This window comes from Callospermophilus lateralis, chromosome 8, assembly GCF_048772815.1.
Source record: "Callospermophilus lateralis isolate mCalLat2 chromosome 8, mCalLat2.hap1, whole genome shotgun sequence".
In the NCBI taxonomy this organism is placed as follows: domain Eukaryota; kingdom Metazoa; phylum Chordata; class Mammalia; order Rodentia; family Sciuridae; genus Callospermophilus; species Callospermophilus lateralis.
This window is the reverse complement of record NC_135312.1, coordinates 71,020,706-71,047,696: the sequence shown is the minus strand read 5'-3', so window position 1 is coordinate 71,047,696 and position 26,991 is coordinate 71,020,706. Positions and strand designations below refer to the sequence as shown.

Below are 26,991 nucleotides of genomic sequence, written 5' to 3'. Positions count from 1 at the left end.
AAATTTGGTCAAATCAATTCAAAGGGCTTGGAAGCACAGAGTAGGAATCAGATAAAACAAGTAGCCATAAACTGATAGTTACTGCAACTGATATATATGAGAGTTCACTACAAATTCTTTCCTCATATAGTCTATGCTTAAGATTTTTCCATACTGAAAATAAAAACATCTTTTCATAATGCCTGGTCTCTCAAAGATACTTAAATATCATTTTAGATCTTTCAAGATTACAAGAGGTAGGAGAGGATGTTACCTTCAGATTACTACAGAAATATATATCAAAAACAAAGTTCAATGCTCCTTTCTTACACAAAATTAAGGATTAAGGACATATAATCTGAATGTTAAAATAATATGGTATATTAAATATATACCATATGAGTGGATCAAAGGCTCAATGACTTGCAAGATATGATGTAGTTGGTAAAATGATCTTTAGGAATCCAATAAATCAACATGGGAAAACGTTTAATGCATTGAATGAAATGAAAAAAAGACTTCATTATGTTATTGTAACTATATATGTAGATATATGAATGACAAGGACTACTTAGAAAAACACAACCATAAGTTCTTGTGGTAGAATTACAAATGAGAATTAAAAAAAAATGGGTTATAATGTTTTATGTGGGGGGCAGGATGCACCACAGTCAAGCTGTTCCCCAACTATCACACAGAGGTGTCTCCAGAACATTTCTACAGCACAGAAGCAGGAAGTACACAAGGAAGATAGTTGGGCACCAAAGAGATCCCAGCAGCACCAAGAAGAGGAGCATGCTATTTGTTTCTAGCTATGTGGTATAAGATGAAGGACAATGTCTCCATATAGAACAGATCTGCTTTCATAAGCCCATAATTTGATAAACATTAGCCTTGGCATAGCATACCATATAAATACAAGGCAAGCACTTTTTCAATTCATTAAAAACTGAGACCCAGCACCACAAAAAAAAAAAAAAAAAACCTGAGACAGGTAGTAAAATAAAATGTAGTCTAGAGAATTAACAGTAATTTTAACATTAATATTAATGTTTGGGTACAAGAAATTAGAAAGTTGTAATGCCCACAAACTAAGAAAAAAATAGTCTACCTTTAAGAAGAGAACAGTTACCTTTCTCCTCTTTTTCATATGACATTTCTGCATAACTACCTTTTTTGTTTTGTTTTACTATGATTTTAATTTTAAAAGCATTTTCCATACACATCCCTCATGAAGCTTGAAATTAACATGGTCTTTTCAATTCCTTTTTTGTGCACCAGCATGAAACAGTTTGGATCTAGGAAACACTATAAAGTAGAAACAGGACAATATTACAGAGAATAATTTTTCTCTTAAGATCTGAAGTACTGTTTATATGTCCTCAAGATTAATAAAAATGTAGTTGGCTTGTTGCTCCATCTTCTCTGCCTTCCCTGGACGCTAAAAGGTCCAGAATTCACTGAACTATCCATGATATGTTCTTTTCAGTCAAAGATTCAAGCAGGGGAATGCAGATCTGCTGCCCTATTACCAAACCAAAATACTGCTTTGAAGAGACATAGATAGGTTGGGGATGTAACCCAGCGATAGAGCACTTGCCTAGCATGTGCTAAGCCCCGGGTCCAATATCTAGTACTGAAGGGCAAGAAAGGAGGGTGAGGGGAAAGAGAGCAAGACTCATAAAAAATATAGGGAATTGCTTTGTGGGGTAACGCATATTAACTAGCTCAATGTAGCCATTCCACAATATATACACATTTCAAAGAACATTGCACACAATATACACAATTTTTTCAATTAAAAAAAGTAAAGACTATTCAGATGAAAAAATCATTGTCACTATATCCTTCTTCCTAGAAATTTCTTTTTCTCTCTTTTCTTTTTTCTTCTTTTGGTACTGAGGATTAAGCCCAGAGCCTTGGGATACTAGTGAGCTATACTCCAGGCCAGTTTCCTAGAAAAGAAATGAAAAACCTAGAGTCCAGGAACCATATGTTATTCTTTGGTTGCATTCACTAGCTGATTTAAAATGAGACTTAGTGTCCAGGTCACAGAATTCAAGTTAAGAGAAATGAAACTGCTCCATACACTGGAGTACCCTATCATTACTAATAATAAAAGAAGATAGATTCTAGGGGAAAGAAAATGATTTCTAACAAAAACAGAAATGGGTAAGTATGGATTAGTGTTCGGCTGAATTGTCAGAATTGAGTTCAACTCCAATTTTCTTATTTCCTTATACTTACCATGACAGGAGGCCCAGATTAGGAGGAGAGATCCCCGTCCCTTCTTCAATGTCTGGCAAAGCTCTTCTTTCTCTTATATTGAGATCTTTTATTTAAGAGAAAGAGAGAGAAAGAGAAAAAGAGCAAAATTGGCAATAATTTTCCCCTGATTGGTATACCCTAATTAAAGGGACTGCACATGTACAAACTAAAAAACTGAACAGAATCACTCAAGAAACAATTGAATGTCATCCAATCAGTTCTCACTAGTCAATTCCAAACTTGATAATGCCTTTGCAAAAATCTTTCTGGACTTAACCTAGTTCTGAAAAAAAAAGTAGCAAATGCTAACATTCTAACACTGATTGTTGTTAAAAAAAAAAGACTAAACCTTGGATGAAAGTAATAATTAAAATCAACCTGCAAATGAGAAAGCAAGATTCTAATAATTTTCAGAATGTTTGTATGGATCTTCTGTCTATGGGAAACAAACATATTTAGCAAGCAAAATATGAACAACCTGTTTGTTATTCCAATATTCAATATTCAACTGTGCTAATACTTCCTATCTATCTATCTATCTATCTATCTATCTATCTATCTATCTATGTATTATTGGAGGTACCGGGAATTGAGCCCAGACTGTTCTCTCACCAAGCTATACCGTCACCCCTTTTTATTTTGACATGGGGCCTTGCCAAGTTGCCCAAGCTGGCCTCAAATTTGTAATCCTGGCTTTTGGGGAGGCTGAAGTGTGAGGATCTCCCATGTACTACAGTGCCCAGCTCCTTTTTACCTATTTTGTTAAGAACAAAAAAGAGAAAGGGGAAGAATACCCTACTAGAAATGCAAAGATAGGCTATTAAAGTAGTATCTTTAGTAAGTTGCTCTTTTCTTTGAATAGATTAGTCCAATGTAATTCTGATTTGCTAAAGTTCATAAAACAGAGGCTATCCTGGTTAATATTCAATATAAACCATATAAGACAGTGTAAATGATAAAACAGAGGACAGTGTAAATGACAGAACAGGGGACATCAAAGAAGTAGCAGGGTCCATATCATACAATGGTTTTGGGGTATTGTGAGCAAGAAGAGCATCAAATGACTTACTTTCAAGGATTTTTCTGGCTAATGAATATAGATAGGGAATAGTTTAGACTATTGATAATGAGAAAAAAAACTAGGAAGAAACAGTTGGAAGGTAACTGCAATGATCCAGCCAAGAGACAAGGTGATAGTAATGGAAATGGTGGGATGTTGTTAGATTCTGGATATACTTCGCAAGTATCATCTTCAGGATTTGAGCTCATGAATTAAATGTAAAAGAAAAGGAAGTCAATTTTTTTTTTGCCTCAGCAACTGTAAACAAGGATTTACTGATGGGGAACATCCATGCAAAGACGGGAGTGAAGAAACAAAGGAGAATCATAAGTTCTATTTCAGACGTATTAAATTTGAGATGCCCATAAAATATCCAATTGAAAATGCCAAGTAAAGTGCTAGATAAACCAGACTAGAGATCTAGAAGATGGAAGTCAGAAATATTAATATAAATGTGGGAGACATTAGTGTGTGAACAGCATTTAAGCTGTATAAGTATAAAGAGAGGCCATGAAGATCAAAGACAGGAGCTTGATATAATCCATTGTTTAGAGAAAAGATCACAGGGTTCAGTAATAAGCCAAGTCACAGTCATCATTCTTGACATTCCTTCAAACCCACACCAAATCTTTGTGATTTGATAATTACCCAAATTGGCATAAAATTATTTCCTTTGTTCACTCCAATAAATATACTCAATACCTACTATATTCCAGGCATTGCTAGGCTTTAGAAAGACAACTGTGCATAAAAAGTCAAGAAACAGTCTTCCTCAAGAGAAACAGGATCTAATGTTAAGTTAATAATAATAATAATAATAATAATAATAATAATAATAATAATGTTAAGCTGATAAACGCTACAAAGAAATAACAGTTAGGGGTAAGAAATAACAGAATATGGTACTTGAAATTGGTAGTAAAGATGTTGTAAGAGGGAAACTGTTAGAATTAAAAAGGAGAGAGGTATTATGCACAGTGGTCTACACCTATAAATTCAGCAACTCAGGAGGTTGAGGTGGGAGGACTGCAAGTTTGAAATCAACCTCAGCAACTTAGTGAGCCATAAAAAAAATGAGCCAGATGTGGTTGTGCATGCCTGTAATCCCAGCACTTGGGAGGTTAAGGCAAGAGGATTGCAAATTCGAAGCCAGCAAAAAAGCCAGGCACTAAGTAATTCAGTGAGACCCTGTCTCTAAATAAAATACAAAATAGGGCTGGGGATGTGGCTCTGTGGTCAAGTGCCCCTGAATTCAATCCCTGGTACCCCCACAAAAATAATTATGAAATTCTATCATTTGCATTAATATGGATCAAACACAGGACATTACTTTAAGTGAAATAATTCTGACACAAAAAAAGACAAATAATGCATATTCTCACCTACACGTAGACTCTAACAAGTTGATCTCCAAGAAACTGACAATAGAATAATGGCTAACAGAGCCTAAAAGACTGGTGAGGGAGAGAGGAGAGAGGATGGTTAACAGGTATACAGAAGTAAAACTAGATATGAGGAGGAATAACTTCTAATGCTCTATAGCACCATATGGTAATTGTGGTCAACAACAATTGACTATATCAAAATAAAGGATTTAGAACATACAAAGTTTTCCCCCACAAAGAAATGATTAATGTCTGAGGTGATAAATGTCAATAATAAGTCTAATCTGATCATTACATATTGCATACATGTACTGAAAAATCACACTGTACAGACTATACTCCATAAATATGTTCAGTCACTATGTGTCAATTTAAAAAATACATATGTTAAGACTGTTATAAAGAAACATTTTAAAGAATTGAAGTTCTGGACATCACAAAACCAAATTTATTTTTTATACAATAAACACCAATGTGCACTCTGTGTCTTTGTGTGTGTGTGTGTGTGTGTGTGTGTGTGTGTGTGTGTGTCGGGGGGGGGGGTAATATAAATTGAACCCAGGTTAAGCAAGCACTCTATCATTAGGCTACATCCCTAGTGCCACCTACCCACCCACCCCCCTTTTAATTTTTATTTTGAGACATGGTCTTGCTATGTTGCCTAAGCTAACCTTGAACTTGCAATCCTCCTGCCTCTACTTCCCAAGTGGCTGGGACTACAGGCTTGCACCACAACACCCAGCACATTTAGTGTCCTTTAAGGTTTATTTTTTTCCCCAGAAAAAAATGCACATAAAACTCATACAGGCATCACAGAGTAAGATGACCAGCTGAATTGTACTCATCTAGTGACAATTCACTAAATTTAAAATTCCAATTACAAAGTAAATTGTTATAAGAATTGTAATGCATTCTTCTGTCATATATAAATAAAATAAATAAAAAAGTAAACTGCTGATCAGCAGTTACATCATATACACATATACTAACTTCACAGTTAAGGCTAAATTTTTAGTAAACATGGAAATAATCTCAATGAAGATCTGCCACTTAGCATTAAAAGACTAAATCAATTTATAAAGTCTTCATCCAGAAGTGATGCCTTTGATTTCTGTACAAAATAAAGACTTTGAAAACAGCATACTACACTGCAGGCAGTCAAAAATTACCCAAGAACCTAGGTCAGATAGTTTGATATGTATTGGTTCTTACACTAATGCAGTTATTGTTCCAATGACAGACAGGAAAATGTGTGTTAAATGTGATGAAGGAAACAATTAGGATACTGAGACAGAAATGAATAAGAGGATGCAAGAGACTACATCAGAAAAGCTGGCTGGAATGGGGGTGTCAAACTTCTGGTATAGAAAACAGCATAGTATTCCAGAAAGACTGACATATTTGAAGAACTAAAAGGAAGACATCATTCTAGCTAAAATATATTGAATCAGAGTGAAAGTAGCCCAATTTAAAGTTGAAATGTATAAGGAAAAGATCATGAAAAGATTATATTCCAAGCACAACAGGATACCATTTACAGGTTTTAAACAGAAGAGTGACATGAACATCATGCTGACTATTGTGTGGTGAATGGATTAAAAGACGGAAAGAATAAAGAAGACAATCAGGAACAATTACGGCAAGAAGATGGTGATTTGATTAAGAAGAGTGGAAGTAGAGACAGAAGAAAGACAAAGTTCTGAAAGGTATTTTGGAGTATATTAACATAACAAAGATAAAAACATGGATGTAGGGGTTAAGGGAGAGTGGAGAATTTACAATTCAGGAAAGAAAATAAGTAGATAAAATAAAATCAGAAAATTGGAAGTGCTGCTTTAAGAATTTGAGAAAAATTTAAAATTGCCATAGGAATTCCAAATTCACAAGTAAAAGCCAAGATCATGGGTAAGTCTGCAACCAATTTGAATTAAGAAGTTTTTAAAGGTTCCTTTTAAAACTACAAAGAACAGTCATGAACAATCCTTAGGAAATATTCAAGGGTCATTGAAACACCTCACTTGCATAACTTGGGCTGAATTGTGGTAGTTATACTTTCACCACAAAAGAAAGAAGTTGAATCATTACTGTTAGTCTGATAAACAATTAAGATATGTGAATTTGCCTAGGTCTGATAGTAATGGATGGTCCATGTAAGAAATTTTAAAAATAGCTATAAAAGGTAAACAAATACCCTCTTATGATGCTGGTGGGAATATAAAATGGTGCAGCCTCTTTGGAAAATAGCCTCATATTTCCCTCAAACAATAAAATAGATTTATCAATTGACCCACCAATAGCATTCCTAGTATTTTTCTGAGAAAACAAAAAAGTATGAACACATAAGAACTTATACATACATGTTCTCAGCAGCATTACCGAAATAACCAAAAGGTGGAAACTATTTGTTCAACTATATGAACATTTGGATTAATAAAATGGTATCCAAACAATGGATTATTGTTCAGTCTTAGAAAGGAATGAAATATTGATAAACTTTGAACACATGATAAAAGAAGCCAAACACAAAAGACTACACGCCATAGCAGGATTATGTTTACATGAAATGTCTAGAACAAGGAAATTCTATAGAGATAGAAAATTAATTAGTATTTGCTTAGGGCTGGGAGAGATGGAAGGCAAGAGACAGTGACAGCTAGGGGATATGAAATTTCTTTTCTGAAGTGATGAAAATGTTCTAAAATAGGCAAGTGATAGCTACAGAATTTTGTGAATACACTAGAGTCACTGAATCATATACTCTACATGGAGAACTACACAGTATGTGAATCTTCCCCCCAATCCCACAAACCGTCTTGGGAATCAAACCCAGGGATTCTCTACCACTGAGCTACATTCTCAGCACTTTTCCATTTTTATTTTAAGACAAGGTTTCACTAAATTCCCAGACAGATCCCAAACTGGCAATCTTCCTGTCTCATCCTCCCAAGTAGCTGGGACTATAGAACACACTCGCCAGAATTATATTTTAATAACTACTTCTTAAAAAAACAAGAAGTTTGGGGCCAGGTTTATTCAGTGTTAGAGCACTCACCTCACACGTGCGAGACCCTGGGTTCAATCCTCAGCACCACATAAGAATAAATAAGTGAAATAAAGGTACTGTGTACAACTACAAGTAAAAAATAAATATTAAAAACAAAAACCAAGACTGGGGATGTGGCTCAAGTAGTGGCCCGCTCGCCTAGCAGGTGTGGGGCACTGGGTTCAATTCTCAGCGCCACATAAAAATAAAATAAAGATATTGTGTCCACTTAAATTAAAAAATAAATATTAAAAAAAAGAAGTTCCCTTCTCCTTGTTGCCCCTCAGTTCACCTACACCTGTTTAAACTAGTTTTAACTACTTGATACTTTCATCCAGATAATTCTGTATGCATATAAAAAATACATTCTATTTCAAAAAGGGGGATGGAGGGAGTGTCATTCTGTTCTCTAATTTCTTCCATTAATATAGCAAATCCTTCCTGCGTCAGTATGTATTTTTCGATGGCAGCTCAGTATTTCATCATATCCTAATATGAAATAGTATAATCACATAAACTGGTGAGATATTTAGGTTGTTTCCATCTTTTATTTTCAAATATTTATTTTTTATTTGTAGTTGGACACAATACCTTTATTTCACTTATTTATTTTTATGTGGTGCTAAGGATTGAACCCAGGGTCTCGCACATGCAAGGCGAGCGCTCTATCACTGAACCACAACCCCAGCCCCTCCCCATCTTTTCATTATCACCAAAAGAGACAAAACAACCATTCAAAAATAAATTCCAATCAAGTCACTATTTCTGTAGCCTTGATTCTTAAAAAAATAAATTTACTAGATGAAAAAATCTAAGCTTTGTTTGGAGAAGGATGCACAAGAGTTATTATTGCCAAAGACTGCATATACTTACTCTTCATCCACATAGTCAATGACTTGGTAGAAGTTTTAAGTTCTCTGTAATTTTAAAAGTTAAGAATAAGCAAAAGCATCATCTGTATTCACCGTGAAGCATGTTCATAGGTATACAGGAAAATGATAAAAAGATAGTTAACAATGGTTATCCCTTTAGGAAATAGTAAGAACAGAGACTTAGGTTTCATACTTTTATACATTTACATTTATCATTAGGAAAACAAAATTTTCCTCTAAAGTTTTTAAAAAAGAAACTCAAAATAACTATTTAATAAAAGGTTATCATTTAACTGATGACAGAGTGTGAAGATAATGACCTCAAGAAAAAACAATTAAGTATGTAAAGCAATGGCTCTGAGGGCAGGTAAGATACAAGTCCTGATTCTGCCATATACAGGTTGAGTATCCCTTACTCAAAATGTGTGGAACCACAAGTGTTTGAGATTTCAGAAATTTTCTGATTTTGGAGCATATCAAACTTCTAGATTAGGTCTGCTCAACCTGTTTTAACTCAATGACCTTGAAGGAAAGTCATGATAATTCTTTTACACATGAAGATACTGAAGTGTAAACGATAGAAATAAGAGCTACATAAAAGAGTTGTAAGGATCAAAGGATATGATATATATGATATGCTCAATATTAGTGCCATTTAATTATATGTACATTTAAAATTAATACTGTTTACATGCAATCCTATATATGAAATAGTTCTATCTAAAGATTGTACTTCATTAAATAAAATCTTCCATTATGAAACAAATAACATGGACAGGACAATTCCCAAGTATCTTTATCCACACCTATTTGTATATGTGTACACAGTTATTTTCTTTGAATGTTAAAGGGTTGCATATACTACCATGCTTATTTAATTTTTACTACTTTCAGTGTATATTTCTCAAAAGCAAAGAAAATCTTTTGTATAAACATAGCACTAGTTTTCAAATTCAGAAAATTTAACACTGAGATAACACTTTAATCCACCACCTCTATTCTACATCCTTTTTTTAATATTTTATTTTTGAATTGCAGTTGGACACAATACCTTTATTTTATTTTTACATGGTGCTGACGATCGAACCCAGGGCCTTGCACATGCTAGGTGAGCGCTCTGCCACTGAGCCACAATCCCAGCCCTCTATTTTACTTTCATCAATTTATCTAATTATATCTTTTATAGCAAATCTGCACATTCCTCTTGCCCCTGTAAAGGATCCATTCCAGAATCACATTGGAACCATTTGTCATATGTCTGGTCTCCTTTTATCTGAGGCACATATTAATTAATTTATTTATTTTGGAGGGAGTACCAGGGATTGAACTCAGGAACACACAACTGCTGAGCCACATTCCCAGCCCTATTTTGTATTATTTAGAGATAGGGTCTCTCTGAATTGCTTAGTGTCTTGCCATTTCCAAGGCTGGCTTTGAACTCAAAATCCTCCTGCCTCAGCCTCCCAAACTGCTGGGATTCTATAAATCCAAACAACATTTCTGAAATCACCCATAGCATGGGCGACCAAACCCAGCATTCATTGTTTTGTAAATATTTAATGTTTTTCTGTAGATTGATTTTAAAGTTAAAAACAAATAAACATTTACATTATGATACTGTAAATATTAAACACTGAAAACCAACCAATATCTTAGAGTTATACTTATTTTTCTAAAAAGAAACCCTTTCTCTATAAAGCAACTCCTTTAAACAAATGAAGGACAAGATTCCTATCCCAAGCATCAAGTTCAAATTTCTCTTTTCTTAATATATGTATGCAAATTTGACAGTGGTGACTCACAGGCTTCTTTTGAGTTCCAGCAACAGTACCATTCCAGGATTCAATTAACAGAAATATTTATGAAACTGTTATTTCAAGCAATTTTTAAATATATATTTATTTTTTAGTTATAGATGAACACAATATCTTTATTTTATTTGTATGTGGTGCTGGGGATCAAACCCAGTGCCTCACGCATGGTAGGCAAGTGCTCTACCTCTGATCCACAGCCCGAACCCCAATTTCAAGCATTTTTAAAGAAGAAATTACTCAATTCCTCACTTAAAAACAAAAATTCATACTTGCAAACGGTAACAATTCAACCACATAAGATATTGAGCAACTTGGACTACAAAGACATTGATTATATACTATATAATCCTTGCAAAGAAAGAAACACAGTAAACTAAACCAAAGATTATGATACCCAGTTTCTACTCAAACCAATCTATTCTCCTACCTCCTTACCAAAATCAAAACCCTAATCAAGAGGGATTTAGAGTGAGAAGGCACTGGTATCCAGGAATTGGGTGAGTAGTATATAAACTGATAATGCAAACACAAAGTTAGTTCTTGCCTTTTGGCATTCATAGTTCTGAGGAGCTGACAGATGTAACTAATAAAGCGGAGTATGAGAAGAGATAAAGAAATATAATTCCATGGTAATGCAAAAGACAGAAAGATTCTGACCTGGGCATTCAAGGAGGGCTTTGTAGAAGACTTGAGCTTTTATTTATTGAACCAGCAAGATTTTTTTTTTTTTGTACCAGGGATTGCACTCAGCAACATTCAACCACCGAGTCCCCATCCTCAGTCCTATTTTTTAAAAAGAGAGAGAGAGAGAGAGAGAGAGAGAGAGAGAGAGAGAGAGAGAATTTCTTAATATTTATTTTTCAGTTTAAGGTGGACACAACATCTTTATTTTATTATAGTGCTGAGGATTGAACCCAGTGCCCCGCGCATGCCAGACGAGCGCGTTACCGCTTGAGCCACATGCCCAGCCCCTATTTTGTATTTCACTGAGTTGCTTAGGGCCTCACTGTTGCTGGCTTTGAACTTGTGATCCTCCTGCCTCAGTCTCCCAAGCTGCTGGGATTAAAGACGTGTGACACGATGCCCAGCCAAACCAGCAAGATCTTGAACTATGAGACAAAGATTGAACAGAAATGGTACATACAGTAGAAAGAAAAACAAAAATGAACACTGAACAGTATTCAAAAGACAGGAAGTAGGTAAGTGTGTTTATAACAAGAGTCATCCTAGGTATACAGGGTTATAGGTTATTAGCTATAGAAGATTTGTTCAAATCCATCTCTAAAGAGCCCTACATGCCATGCTAAGGAGTTGGATTTATGTTCTAGGGCAATGATAAGCCAAGACAATGGTTTGGATTTAATAACTAAAAAGCAAAGCACAACTTTTCAATGAAAGGGAATTTTAATTCCCTAAATTAAACAGATTTATAAGGCTATAATAAAGATACAGTAAGGGACAGATACCGCCGGATTAATATCCACATTGGAGAAAGATCTAGAAAAATCTTTAGAACTTGTTTTTCTAATTAAACTTCACACTTGTACTACTACCTCTAGTACTAAGAGGGATTAGTTATCATATAAATATATACCAATTTTAAGAAAATTCAAAGAATCAAGTTTTAAATTTTAAAACTCCAGATTGGTAAGGGCTGTTTATTTTAGAAGAAATACTGTGCTGCAACTCATTAACTCTCAATTTAAATACAAATATCCAGGCACAGAACATTACCACAATTACATATGGAAAAAGTAACTCTCCCTGTATCCTAGGGAAGGAAAAATAAAATTAAAATTACACACACACACACACCATATTTAAAGACATTAAAATGAACAGAAAACTTCATCTAAGTAATTATTTACAAGACAGACAGACTCCCCACCACCAGCATTATTCTGTAAATCAAATTTTCCTGCTTCACTTCAGCATAGAGAATATTGGGGGGGGGTATAACTTACCAAATGAAGTTTGTACTGAGAACTTTTTCTATCAGAAGGTTTCACAAGGAAATCTGCAAAAGAAACACATTTTATAATGACAAATATTTTAAGAATCAAGATAGATTTCACTAAAAGATATTTCTGTACAAGTTAGAACATATGATGGATTTTGCTTGCTGCAATAAAGACTGTTCAGAAAACACTTTTTATTGCAGCAAATAACCACAAATTTTATAATATTTAAATCACAGAACTAAGACCCAGCCAGGCTTTCAGCATGCCTTCTGCAACAGTAGAAATATACAAAAAAAAGAGCTTTCCAGGAACCTCCTATTTTAGGGTTTTTCTTCAGTCAAGAAATCATCATTTCTGACAGCTTGTCAGGGAAATCTCCGCAACTTAAAAGAACAGGTACGTTAAAAACTAAGGTCACAGCAACTCTTGTTTGGACTTCCTAGTTAAAGTTTTTGGTACATATAATTGCCTTCTACCAATGAATCTTTTTTCAGAAAAAAGTAAGGGGCAGAAAGAATTTGTTCTCTACTAGGCAACTATTCTGACCTTTACAGAAATAAAAGACCTAATAATTCCTTTGTGATTATTTCTCTCAATATTTATAGACACAATTCTTTTGAGCTGATGGTTCAAGTGACATGAAGTCATATATGTGAAGATGAATGTAATAAATATTGAAACTCAGAATCAGAAAAAGAAGTATTTCATTAGAAAATGAGGGTGGAATTCAAGGAAGCTAGCCAGCTATGTATGATATTCTAGTAACCTCCCAAGAAGATATATGTCCATCAGATAATTAGGGTTGTGGCCTGGTGTGATGGTGCACACCTGTAATCCCAGAGGTTCGGAAGGCTGAGAGAAGTGGATTGAGGGTTCAAAGCCAGTCTCAGCAAAAGCTAGGTGCTAAGCAACACAGTGAGACCCTGTCTCTAAGTAAAGTACAAAAAAGGGATGGGGATGTGACTAGTGGTCAAGTGCTCCTGAGTTCAATCCCCAGTACCTCCCCCACAAAAAAAAAAGATAATTGGGGTTGTGGGGTGGGATTAAATTCAACACAAAATCACTACATCTATTCTTATAATTATCTGACATGTTTTAGAAATTACTTATTCTGTCAGAAATATGTTCATTAAGTGTTCATGTAAAATTTCCATAGGTGCCCATGAAATTCCAAAAAAATGAACCAAATAAAAAGACATATTCAACGAAAAGGCTGAGAAAGGTAGGCTTCAATGATAGCAAAGAATCTTCTTCCCAATAACCAAAATCAAACATCTTCTTGACTGGAAATAAGCATATCACTGTGAAACACCACCAGCAAAATACATTGCCCATGTCTCTAAGGACTATTTGTCACATAAGGGCCATGAGTCTAAAATAAGCTCGGTGGGAGACAAGCGTGAGGCACTGGGTTTGATCCCCAGTACCACATAAAAATAAACAAATAAAGTAAAGGCATTCTGTCCATCTACAAAAAGAAAAAAAAAATAAAGGTGACGAGCACCTTCCTATCATAAAAGTCAGATGTACCTCAAAGTAGTTATGTTTGGGGGCCTTGAACATAATCTTAATTTTAGAGCTAGAGAATTTAATATGGTTATGTTGGATGAGGTAGGGGTTAATTAACTCTTAAATGTTAAAGTTACTCTTAAGTTCCATCACAAGGGAACACAAAAATTAAATCCTCCTGGCCAGATGCAGTAGCCAGCAGCTCCAGAGGCCGAGGCAGGAGGATCTCGAGTTCAAAGCCAGCCTCAGCAAAAGCAAGGCACTGAGAAACTCAATGAAACCCTGTCTCTAAATAAAATACAAAATAGGCTGTGGCAAAGTGGTAAGTGACCCTGAGTTCAATTCCCAGTACCCAAAATAAAATAAATATATCTTAATTCAGATAGCTTCAGAATGATTTAAGTTTTTTACCATTACATATTACACCATATGAATATGATTTTATCTATTGTAAGAGATAACCCTAAAGAATAAAAATCAACATAGTTGAATATTAAATACTATGACACGAGATATTATCACACAGTTTAATCAGAGAAAGAAACCTAACACAATATACTCAATGAACTCTCTTTCTGGAAGATAATGAGGTTGACTATGAAAGTCACAGAGTCCCTGAGAAGGCCAAGAAGGAATGGACAAATTTGGTATCTACTCAGTATAGTTTGTGATTACCTATGTGCCACCTACCACACTAGCTTCAAGAAGGGCAAAGAGGTACACCAGTCTGGATGATTTATATAATCTTTTGAAGCAATTACATTTTTTAAAGAATTTAACCTTTATTTTTTTTATTTGCTTTTATGTGGTGCTGAGGATTTGACCCAGTGCCTCACCCATGCTAGGCAAGTGTTCTAACACAGAGCCACAACTCCAGCCACAACTTTAAAAAAAAATTAAGTTGTTGATAAAAATAAAGGAGTAAAAAAAGATCTATGTGGTGCTGAGAATCAAACCCAGTGCTTCACACATGCCAGGCAAGTGTGCTACCACTGAGCCACAGCCACAGCCCCAACTTTTTAAAAACCATAAAAACTAATCAGTAAATATAAACAAGGGTCCCTCTCCTGAGAGAACCTACTCTCTCCTTTTACTGTGTCCCCTTCTATCCTTTCCTATCCTTTCTAATAAACTCATGCCTATTATTCTGAAAAAATAAATTAAACAGGAAAAAACTAAAACAAAGGCCAGGCATCATAAAATGGTTGGGGGGATGGGAGAGGGGAACAGTGGAGAACTTTTTTTTTTTTTTTTTTAACTGAAATACATTTTGAAAAATGGAGTAATTTTCAAATAGCCCTGTCACTTTTCAAATGCAGGATATTAAGAGTTCAAAACTTTAAGAAGGCACGCAACATTAAATAATTTTAAAACAATCTTATTTACTGTGGATATGAAAACAAATGGATCTTCTTCCACATGTACTGAACAGTTAAAAAAAAAGAACAGATTTGGAACACACTTTGAGTGAGGAGGCAATACTAAATAGTAAATCTGGGAATATTAAATTTTAAGAAATGATTTTACAGCAAGGCACAGTGACACAGACCTGTAGTCGCAGCTACTTTAGAGGTTAAGATGGGATCACTTGAGCCCAAAAGTTCAGAACAATCCTGGTCAACATAGCTACATCCTATGTAATAATAAAGAAATAAATAATTTTTTAAAAAGGTTTTTTTTAAAAAAAAAAAAAAGCTTTACAACTGCCACTGGAAGGGATAATTTTTTTTCTTTTTTTCTTATTTATGTCTATTAACTTTTCAGATATTCAAAACTAGCATACCTGTAGTAGGGGCAGGTGGAGAGATGATTTAATCATTGGCATTAAGTCAAACACAAGCATTTATCACCTGGGTAAAGCAACTATGGCTTAAACTTATTCCCTCAAGCTCAAGTTTCCTAAAAACCTTTACTGCTTAAGACAACTATAACTAAAAATACAAACAAGGAGAAAATCAAAAACATTACTGCATCCACCTATTTTGCTTAAGTGATGAAGATTCATTCATTCAACAAATATTTCTGGATGGAAGGTACTACTCCAGACACTGGTGATGCAGCAATGAACAAAATTAAGTTCTAATCCTTCTGCAGCTGCCATTTTACTATCAACTACGATCTCACAGGCCTGATTGTTCACTGTTTGACTATTTTCCTTATTTATACTTTGAAAACAATAAAACAAATTGGCAGTATTTAGTTCAATATGTAACTTTATGATCAGTGTACTACAGTTTTCTGCCAGCTGTGGGACACAGATAAGCAGTTAAAACATTATCATTTTCTAAACAAAAAACTACCTCCCTCTCTGGGGCAGGGGCGGAGGTTGGGGGGGCTTATCAAGTTGTCAGAATCAGCTAGACTTCATGTTATAATCACATTTCAGTACCAAAAGAAACTATAGGGTACCAAGACTCTTAAACCACTAACATTTATGATAATGTCACTATAATAAGCATAAGCTCCTGGAGCACAATGGCACATACCTATACTATAATCTCACTTAGTTGAGAGGCTGAAGCAGGATGACTGCAAATTCAAAGTCAATCTTAGCAACTTTACAAGACCCTATCTCAAAATAAAATTATAAGGGTTGCAGGGGCTGGAGTTGTGGCTCAGTGGTAGAGCTTTTGCCTAGCATGTGTGAGGCACTGGATTCGATCCTCAGCACCACATAAAAATAAAAATATTGTGTCCATCTACAACTAAAAAAATTTTGAATTAAAAGGGTTGGGGAGGTAGCTCAGTGATAGTTGCTGGACTAGCATGCACAAGCCCCTGGATTTTAAGAAGGTAAAAGCTTTGTTTCAACAGATAATAACCAGAAGATCAATTCTGTCTGGTTCTGTACTACATTAGTTGTGGCTTTTGGCCCATTTCTCATTTACAAAAATGGACTTTTTTTTTTATAAATTTTGGGAGAGGTTCTAAACACATTCCTCAAAGAAGTCTCTGCAAGAAAAAGAATTTCAAAGTCAGCTGGTAATCAAAGTTTAAGGTCATTTTTCTTCATTTAGCCACTGAAATGCTAGCAAAAGTTTTTCCAAATGTGAACCCCAAAACATGAGACATTAAACACAAAGTGACCATTGTGCTCTGATATTTTTAGACATTAAGATACTTCACAACACCTTATTGTTTTTCACATCAAGAAATAGGAAGGGGGAAGCCCCACGTTATCAGAAAAGATTAACTATGATGAATTCAATAATAACTGGGTACCCTTTAAAACAATTTCACAACCACTTCTCTTTAAACTTAATCCTCATGGCAGGGACAGGTGAGGGGACATATCAAGCATATATGATGACTTGATCACCAAAAGAGATTAAAACCAATCACATACAAATTTTTTTAATGTGGGGAGGGTTAAGAATTCTTATTTCATTCTTTGTACTAAGGATTAAACCCAGGGGTGCTTAATGTGGGGATGAATCACATTCCCAGTCATCCCTCCCCACCTTTGTATTTTATTTAGAGACAGGATCTTGATGAGTTACTTAGGGCCTTGCTAAATTGCCAAGGCTGGCTTTGAACTCATGATCCTCCTACCTCAGTCTCCTAAACTGTTGGTATTACAGGTATGTGCCACTGCACCACGCAAGAATTTTTTTAAATTTCAGAAAGAATATTGAGATAGTATATTCTGACTTGCTCTTAATAATCACTCCCATACATAACAGGTTCACTTCATACTTGAACTCAAATATATTAAACTATTAATAAGATTATAAGTAAGTTATATAAATAAACCATAATGTTATTTTTTAACTGCATGTACAGAAGAAAGAACATGGGGTAGGCCTCATTTTACTACTGAAACTGAGAATTAAAAGTCTAATTTTATAAGGCAGTATTTTAAGTTCACCATCTAAAATAAATAAATGTTCCCTATCTCCTAAAAGCAGAAGTTAAAATCTTTAGATCAAAAGGAAATATTTAAGTCTTGGTTAATTAAGAAAAAAGATAGGAAATTCAGCAATCACTATAAGTTGAATTAAAAGGCAAGCAGTTATGTACAACCATAATGCACCAATTTTAAAATGTGGAGGGAAAAAAAAACAAGCAAGATCAGAATGCCAGAGGTAATTCAATACTTGTAATTGCTATGGAAAAATCAGAAAGACTAGCCACAAGCACTGGAAAAAGGTTTCCTGATTTTTGTTCCTTTTACTAGTTCCAAAGTCTACCTGTGGGAAGGCAAATTCCTGTACACTCATTAATGTCCTGTTACCTGTTCTCAGTTAATCACCGATGAAGAGGAAAGAAAAAATTGTGGTTCACAAGCCCTCCCTCTTTCCTCCCTACCTTGATCCAAATCAGAATCCTCACCAGCAATGCACAGATCAAATCTTTTTCATTCAAATTCCAGAAATTCACAGAAACTTAATATTTCTCATTATAATCTTACAATGACTTCTGCCCTCTCTTAACATATATTTAACACTAAACCACTAAATCTATATTTTTAACACTAGGAGGCAGGATGGACAAAGTTTTAATAAAATTTTCTTGGATTAAAAAACCAAAATGACCACTTCCAATGAAAATAAGTCATTTTATAGACTCTCAAAAAAAAAAAGTTTCTTGTTAAGGTGTAAATTAAGAGCTCCTTTTTCTTTTGTACTCAACAGACAAAAATTAACCAATGAGATAGGTAATAAACACCAAAAATTTGAATTTTTTAAAGAAAGTCAACTAAAACCCTAGGCAAAATTTGTGATTAAAAACATATCAGGGCTGAGGATATACCTCAGTTGGCAGAGTGCTTGCCTCACATGCACAAGGCCCTGGGTTCCATCTCCAGTAAAACACACACACACACACACACACACACACACACACACACACACAATCAATCTCATATTTAAACATAACAAATTTACACTGCTATACCAATATGCTTTGCTTCTGAATTCTGCCATAAAGTAACAAAATAATCTCCAAACCCCACTCAACATTCCCCTTTCATCTCAGTTAACAGGTTTCTTTTCCAGAAAGGCAACCTAATCTGAAAATCAGCTTGCCTTAGGAACTCAAAAGTATGCCTGTGTATAAATAAGCATGTATTTCGTTTTTTGCCTAGATATCAGCAGTTGTCTATTTTGTTGAGATATTAAACATCAGTTTCGGAATAATTTGGAAGGAAACTACACTTGAAAAATAGCTATCAGTACCCCACACCTAACCAATCTATGCATTGTTTATGGGTATATAAATATCTTAGTAGGCATGCTAATGTTCCTCTCTTTTTTGGTAAACAAACAGACTCTTAAAAGTTGTGGCTCCTTCTACTGGGTTTTATGCACAGAAATAGGCATCAAAATGAAGAAGAACCTGAAAGCTGAATGAAAATGCAGAGTCATCCTTTAAACACATGATTTAACATCAAAAAGAAAAAAAACATTTCAATTTTTAAACACGGTTATCACAATTAAAAACTATAGGGTCTGGGGCTGTGGCTCAGTGGTAGAGCACTTGCCCAGCATGTGTGAGGCATGGGGTTGGATTCTTAGCACCACATATATAAATGAATAAAATAAAGGTCCATTGACAACTAAAAGGTATTGAATTAAAACAAACAAACAAACAAACAAAACAAAAAAACACAACTATACACCTCCAGCCATCCAGGAACTAATTCAGAGAGGAAAAACAAAATTCAAAACATAAAGGCTGTGTGAAATGAAAAGTGCCTACCTACTCTTTTACTAAGTAAAATTTATATTCTGGAAATTATGTAGGGGGCTACTCTTATTTCTGAAAATAAGCCAATAAAACTCAACCTTAAGTAGCCACATACCACAGTGCAGGATCTGTTTACATAGTAAACTCAAATACTCTTGTTTAGTGCTGGGGATCAAACCCTGGACCCCGAGAATGCTAGGCCAGTGTTCTATCACAGAGCTACATCCCTAGACCTCAAGTGGGGTTTCTCAACAGTTCTCCTTAGATAATTAAATAGGCAAGAGACAGAAACTGTCAACCTAAATACCATCTTCAACTCAATACATTCCTAGAAAAAGACCCACCCTTTTAAACTAGCAATATTTATCTCATGTAAACAGAAGGATACATGTAACTGCCATCTATAAACTGGAAAAAGCTAAAAAGAAGAATTCATCAACATAAGAAAAGGAAGGCAAAATACTAAATTAAGCAAAGGCTAATAAAAAAGTTGGTAAGTGGGCTGGTGGTGTGGCTCAGTGGCAGAGCGCCTGCCTCGCACATGTGAGGCAATGGATTCAATCCTCAGCACCACATAAAAATAAACAAAAAAAAATAAAGATTCATCGATACTTTAAAAATATATAAATAAATAAGTTGGTAAATACAAGGGATTTCTCTCTTGTGCTTTTAAATAACCACACTTAATTCAAGGAAATTCCAAAAAGCCTGGGTTCAAGCTGAAGACAAAATCCAAAGGCTGACTTTAAAAACATTCTTAAAACATCATTTTGTTTAATCCATTAACCTGAAAGGAGGGAGCTTAAAAAAAAGTATACTAGTTAAATCATTTACGTTCATACTAAACATTTAACTACTGGTGAAATACCTTCAATAAGATCAATAACTTCTCAAATATTCAGCTTCAAGAGAAAATTTTTTCTATTCATATTGATTAATCTGAGTATACTGTTCATACAGAAAAAAAACATAAGTACTATTCAATTACAGAACTGGAATTTGTATTTTCAATAGTCATATGAACATAACTACTGTTAATATCACATGTTCCTAAGTCAACCTGAGCCTCTTCTTATGTTTCCTGAATTTTCTGGAATTTTCTGGGCCCCCTGGGGGGAAGTATGTGAAGCCTGGACAGGAGAGCCTGGATTTTACCCTGGTGCTTGAGTGAGTCAAGCCATGGATTTCTTCATACTGCAGCTTCATGACAGCATCTATTGGAATAACGTTCTGTAGGGTTTGAAAAGTAAGATATAATTATTAATAAGAAAGAAATGAAAGGAACAAGATGGGAGGTAAAGAACCTGTTAGCCAGAGGACAGTGTACCAGCAGAAGTCCCTCCCAATGACCCTTTTTCCAACAGCCATCAGGAGGAATTACCCCTGTTTGTTCTCTCCGTGGGGCTGGAGGGAAACAAGCTCTCTATGAGAGATAGTGTGTCTGGCTCTGCTGCTCAACCCTGAGCTCCTGATCTCTGCCTCCCTCAGGAACCCTGTCTTTCTTTTATTGCTACAGTGGAAGACCACAGACTGGGTAATTTATAAAGAAGAGAGGTGGGTTTATTTCAGTTTATTTTTTATTAGTTCTAATCAGTTATACGTGAGAGCACAAAGCTTTTTGATTCATTGTACACAAATGGACCCCAAGTTTGTTTTTCTGGGTGTACATTATGTAGAGTCACATCACAGGTGCAATCATACATGTACCTAGGGTAATGATGTCGCTCTCATTTAACCATCTTTCCTACCTTCCTCTCCCCTCCCCCTCTCCCCCTACCCTTGGCTCCATGAAATTTCCTCCATTCTCACCCCCCCCAATTATGCATCAGTATGCACTTATTAGAGAGAACATTTGGCCTTTGATTATTCAGGATTGGCTTACTTTGCTTAGCATGATATTCTCCAACTCCATACATTTCTTGCAATTGCCATAATTTTATTCTCTTTTTATGCTGAGTGATATTGCATTGTGAGTATATGCTACAGTTTCTTTATTCATTCATCTATTGAAGGGTATCTAGGTTGGTTCCACAGTTTAGTGATTGCGAATTGAGCTGCTGTAAACATTAATGTGGTTGTATTACTATAGCATGCTGACTTTAAGTCCTTTGGGTATAGACTGAGGAGCGGGATAGCTGGATCAAATGGTAGTTCAATTCCAAAATTTCTAAGGAATTTTCATATTGCTGTCCAGATTGTCCATACTAATTTGCAATGTATGAGTGTACCTTTCCCCCCACATCCTCTCTAACAATTATTGTTGTTTGTATTCTTGATAACTGACATACTGACTGGAGTGAGATGAAATCTTAGAGTAGTTTTGGTTTTCATTTCTCTAATTACTAGAGATGTTAACATTTTTAAAATATATTTGTTCATCAAATATAAATCTTCTTCTGAGAAGTGTATGTCCAGCTCCTTAGCCCATTTATTGATTGGGTTTTGTTTTTGTTTTTGTTTTGTTTATATGTTTTTTTACTTCTTTATATATGCTGGCAAATTAGTCCTCTATCTGATGTGTGTGTTTGTGGAAAAATTTCTCCTCAAATGTAGGCTCATTTTTCACTGCATGGATGTTTCTTTTGCTGAGAAGTTTTTATGTTGATTCTTGATTTTATTTCTTGTGATTTAGGAATCCTGTTAAAGAAGTCAGGGCCCAATTCAATGTGATAAAAATTTGGGCCTACTTTTTCAACAATAGAGGTGTTTTGATTTGGGAATCTGGGAGATCCAATGACATGGTATTGGCATCTGTTCAGTGCATGTGGGGTTACTTGCTGCATTATAAATGGCAGCGGGCATCATAAGGTAACCCAAAGCATCAATAAAGCCACCAATGTCATCATGAGGAACTCACTTTCATGATCTCATCTAACCCTAATGACCTCTCAAATGTTCAATAGCAAATACTATTATCATAAGATTTTGGGATTAAGTTTTCAACACATGGACTTTTGCAGGACATATTCAAATCATAGTAAGCCCAGTGGCAATCTTAGGTGCTATCTGCCTGTTTGCTGCTATTTTAAGTTTCTTGGTTGGATGTTGAAACATGGTCCTTCCCTTCCTTTACCATGGAACAGCTTGGAGCAAAATGGACTAATAACACAGGAATTACTCAAAGGCCCAGCTGTGACAAAGAGAACTCTAGCAAGAAACCAGAGGCTCTGCAGGCTGGATCTCTAGCCCCTGAAACCTCTTTTCTCTAATCATGGTCTTCTTCAGTGGTCCTTGGATGAGTTCTCTGTGTACTAGAGTGCTTCATAAATGAAAAGGGATGAAGAACATAACAGGATTGTCTTGATTTGATGCTTTTTGGAATTTTGAAAATGTCTTGAGCTGAAATTCACATAACATAAAATGAACTGCTTTAAAGTGAACAACTCAGTGGTATCTTGTGCATCCAGGATGTGGGATTTTATTAGTCTAAGTAATTTATAATCATGTATCTAGTCCAAGCCATATGCTATGAATCTGGCATATGTGAGTTATTTAGCCTGGGTGGCAGTCCATGTAAAGGAGCCCCCCTCAACCTGTTTCCTTGGTGAGAACCTCAAGGCCTAGCCTTGTCCAAAATATAAAAAATGACTTCTCTCCCCTCCCCTCTTCTTCTCTCCTCTTCCCTATCCTATTCTATCTGACCCCACTTCTAGGAAAGAAGGTGTTCACAGGGGTTGTGCAGTTCTGGGACCAGAATGGAAATTCCAATTCAATCCACTGCCTTACTAACACTTTGGTGTTTGTTGTGTTTTTCCTACTCTACTGTGTTGTAATTTGGGATAAGTAATTTAATTTTCTGCATGGGTTCTGAGATAAGGCAGGATAAAGCCAAGGACCAAGTAGCTTCTTGCCTCTGACCTGCTTCACCAATCTCCCACATCACAGCCTTAGGATGGGCCTCAGGAAATATCCTGAATGCTGAGTGCTTTGGCATCTTGTGGATTCACCTTGATTCTGATTGGGGAAGCTCTTCATACACTGACCTTCTGGTCAACCTCCTTTTATGTGGGTAAGGATGAAGATTGGGGCTTTGATCAGTGCTACCCTGCCTGCTGCAGAACTCTGGGTGCTGTGCTTTCTGTCCAGTTCTTTCCTTGGTCACAAGGAGCTGCAGAATGGGGATTACATTTGGTCACCTGCTATCCATTGCTCACTGAGAGGCTTTTAAGCATGCCTCCCATTTGATTGTACCTCTGACCAGCATGTGGCTCACATTCTCTGTGCTGCCTACACTGACTGCTCATGCAGTCAGAGCACCCTATTGGGGAAAGACAAACTGTGGATTCTAATGTCAGAAAAAGGGGGCAGTTGAGTGAGTAGAAGAAGGGATATGGAGAGGGATGGAGACCAGATCAGACTGTGAGGAAGGAAGGAGGGAATCCTAGGTGTCTGATGACAGAAACAAACCCCACCTAGAATCTGGAACCAGAGGGCACCACTGTGGGGCCCAGAGTGATGGGATTAGTAGATTGTCTGTATGATAAAGGCGACATTTGAGAAAATGTGCCAGGTGTTGGAAGGAGGCATTGTACTTCATCTCTGGAGTTAGTGGGCAGAGCATACAACATACCTAGTGGGGTGGTGCCCAGGGATGTATCTTCTGTACCCACCCACCTGAGACCTTTTGTCCTCTCTTTCTTTCCCTGTCCTCTCCTTTCCTCTCCTCTCTTTCATCCCCCTCCTCTCCACTCCCCTCTTCTTCTCTCCTCTCCCCTGTTCTATACTATGTGACCCCACTACCAGGAGAGAAGAAGTTTGCAGGGGTTGTGCAGTGCTGGGGCCAGTAGCTTGCACATGTCATCATACAGCTAATCCCTTTTACCCATGGCTTTTAGGGCTAATGTAATGCTGCATTTTCAATTATACTTGGGTGAGTGTGAGTGACCAAGGGTCCAGGAACAGATGTGTCCACCTGGCTTGAGGTTATGCTCAAACTGGAACCCTGTGGAACAGCTACAGTTGGCTCATAGCTCTGGAGACCAAGATGAAAGGGTGGGTCAGTGTTCGGGGATTCTATTTCAAACCTGGTGAGTCACCAGATTCCCTTCAAGGACCTCTGGAAAAAAAGCAAATTCTGAGGGAAATTGAGGGGACACAAATGCAGGCAAAGGAACACCATTTAGAATACTGCTAATGAATTCTATGCAAAGATGCCACAATTCAGTTTAACTCTTTTTGATAATGGTAAGATGATATAACAATGAAAGTACAACCAACAATAACCCTGGCTAGCACTTATGGAGAAGAGGTATTTGGTTGAGCACATGAGGGTGGGATTTCCTGGTTGACAGTGGAGTCCACACTCCAGCATTATGCCATGCACCAAATTAAAAAAAAATGACTTTGGGTGAGGTCAATGAGAAACCTTCCTTCCAAAATGAATAGCAGTTGATTCTGATGTGATTTAAGGAAAGTTTGTTTTAGTAGCACTAAATTTCTCTGTCCTTACATCCACAGTGTAATTGCACTCTGGGGTGAAAATGGGAACATATGGTATCTTTGTGCTGCTTCTGAGTGCCAGATATAACTTAGAAGGCATAAGTTAGTAAGCCAAACTCAGAAAGTCATATGTGAGAGCTAAAGAGAAAAACAAGAAAAGTGTTAGGGGAATCTCATGAAAATCAAAGGTAGATCAATAGAGGAAGGGGAGTAAGGAATGAAAAGGGGAAATACAGGGGGATGATATTGGCCAAGTTAGATTGTTAGATTATGTGCATGTATGAAAATTCAACCATGAATCCCACTATTATGTATAGCTATAAAACACCAATAAAGAATATGGGAACAAATGTTTGTCCCAATATAACAAAAATTATATAGTTTAGACATAAGATCCTAAAAGAGACACCTCACTGCTGAAGGCAAAAATTGGTAAATTTCCCAGTAGAAGTGAAAAGTGCTCCCAGTAATCATTTTTGGTTGTAGCCCATGTTCTAGCTGCTGGGACATGGGGTCTGCCCTAAGGACTTGGCTTGAACCCAGTCCCCCCCCTAAGCAATTCAGAGATGGAGCTGAAATCTTGGAACAGATACTAGGAGGAGCTCTGGGGGTTAAGAATGAGCCAAGTCCCTTGCTAACTCTTTTAACTGAATTGCTGGGCTGAGTGGGATTCATAGTGATGGGTGCATGGGCAATAAACAGTTCTATTGGGGCTACCCAGTCCCTTAGAACAGTTCCTTGTGGAGGAGGAACAGTGGATAATTATACAAATTATCCTGTTAGTAGCCCCTTTTGTGTGTCCAGGCTCTGGCATCTTAGATTCAGTTTTTGATAGAGCGAAAAGATTAGTTTGGACAGATTTTCATTTTATAACATGATCTCTTTGCCTTGCCTAGCTAGTGCCATCAACCCCAGGTCTCTCTCTCTCTCTCTCTCTCTCTCTCTCTCTCTCTCTCTCTCTCTCTCTCTCCTTTTTCTTTTCCTTCATCTCACCAATGCCATACCTCTTCTTCTATCTCTTACTCTCTAGTTTATGGATATTTTTATGGGATCATGAAACTTTCATGTATGATTCTCCAGTCTTAGAGTAGGCAGTTATTTTTTGCTTCTGACACAGAAGAATTGAGGGATTTTAAAGAACTGGATTTTATAATAGGTTTGCAGATGTTTATGTTTAAATTTTGTTCTTGTTCTTCCAATTGAAAATAGTAATTATTATTATGCCATACAGAGGTTGAAATAGAAATAAGAGAAAAAAATGAGCAAAGAAAAAAATAAGATAGAAAAAAACAAAGTAAGATCAAAAGAGGAAAAAAATGGTGGCTATTTACAGGTAGGATAAGTTACTGCAAGAGGGAAAAGAAAGGTTACAAGAAGCAAGTATAAATCTGACTTAAGAAAACAACAGTAGAAAGAATGATTCCAGTTAATCCTTTAAGACATTAGAAGAAATACAATCAGTTGGGCTCAGAGCTGCAATATCAAACAATAAGGAGACATCAATCAATTCAAAATGAAAGTGATATTTGTTTGACCACAATTGACATTAGAACTCTTTGTGATAATCCATGCTGAGAAGGGAGATTTCTTGTTGAGTCTTTCTGACCTGGAATTATTTGGGATTTGGGAGTATAAGAAGATGCCCATCATGCATTGACTTTACCTTAAGTTTCTCTGAATGTGAAGGTACTGATCACACTAGCTCACATCTAATTCAATTCTAGGAGGCCCTCTCTGATCTTTATATCCAGGTACCTAGTTTGTTTTTTTTTTTTTTTTTTTTTTTGGTGAGTCAGAATAGAAAGTTCCAAATCATTTGTTACTGAGAGGTCAGATTACCCTCTGTTAGGGAATGCAGTTTTGTGTGGCCTCCTGAAGAAAAGTTCTGTGTATCCAGTGTTGTTAAATCTAGTGTGGGCTCTCCCTGTTTATATTTTCCAGTGTGTGAGATGTAGTGTTCTAGGGTAGACATA

The 26,991-nt window shown here is 36.1% G+C and overlaps 1 pseudogene; it reads right to left on the bottom strand.

The window, feature by feature from the left end:
• LOC143385789 (phosphatidylinositol-3,5-bisphosphate 3-phosphatase MTMR3-like) overlaps positions 1 to 26,991 on the bottom strand; it is a 157,187-nt pseudogene that overhangs the window by 33,117 nt on the left and 97,079 nt on the right.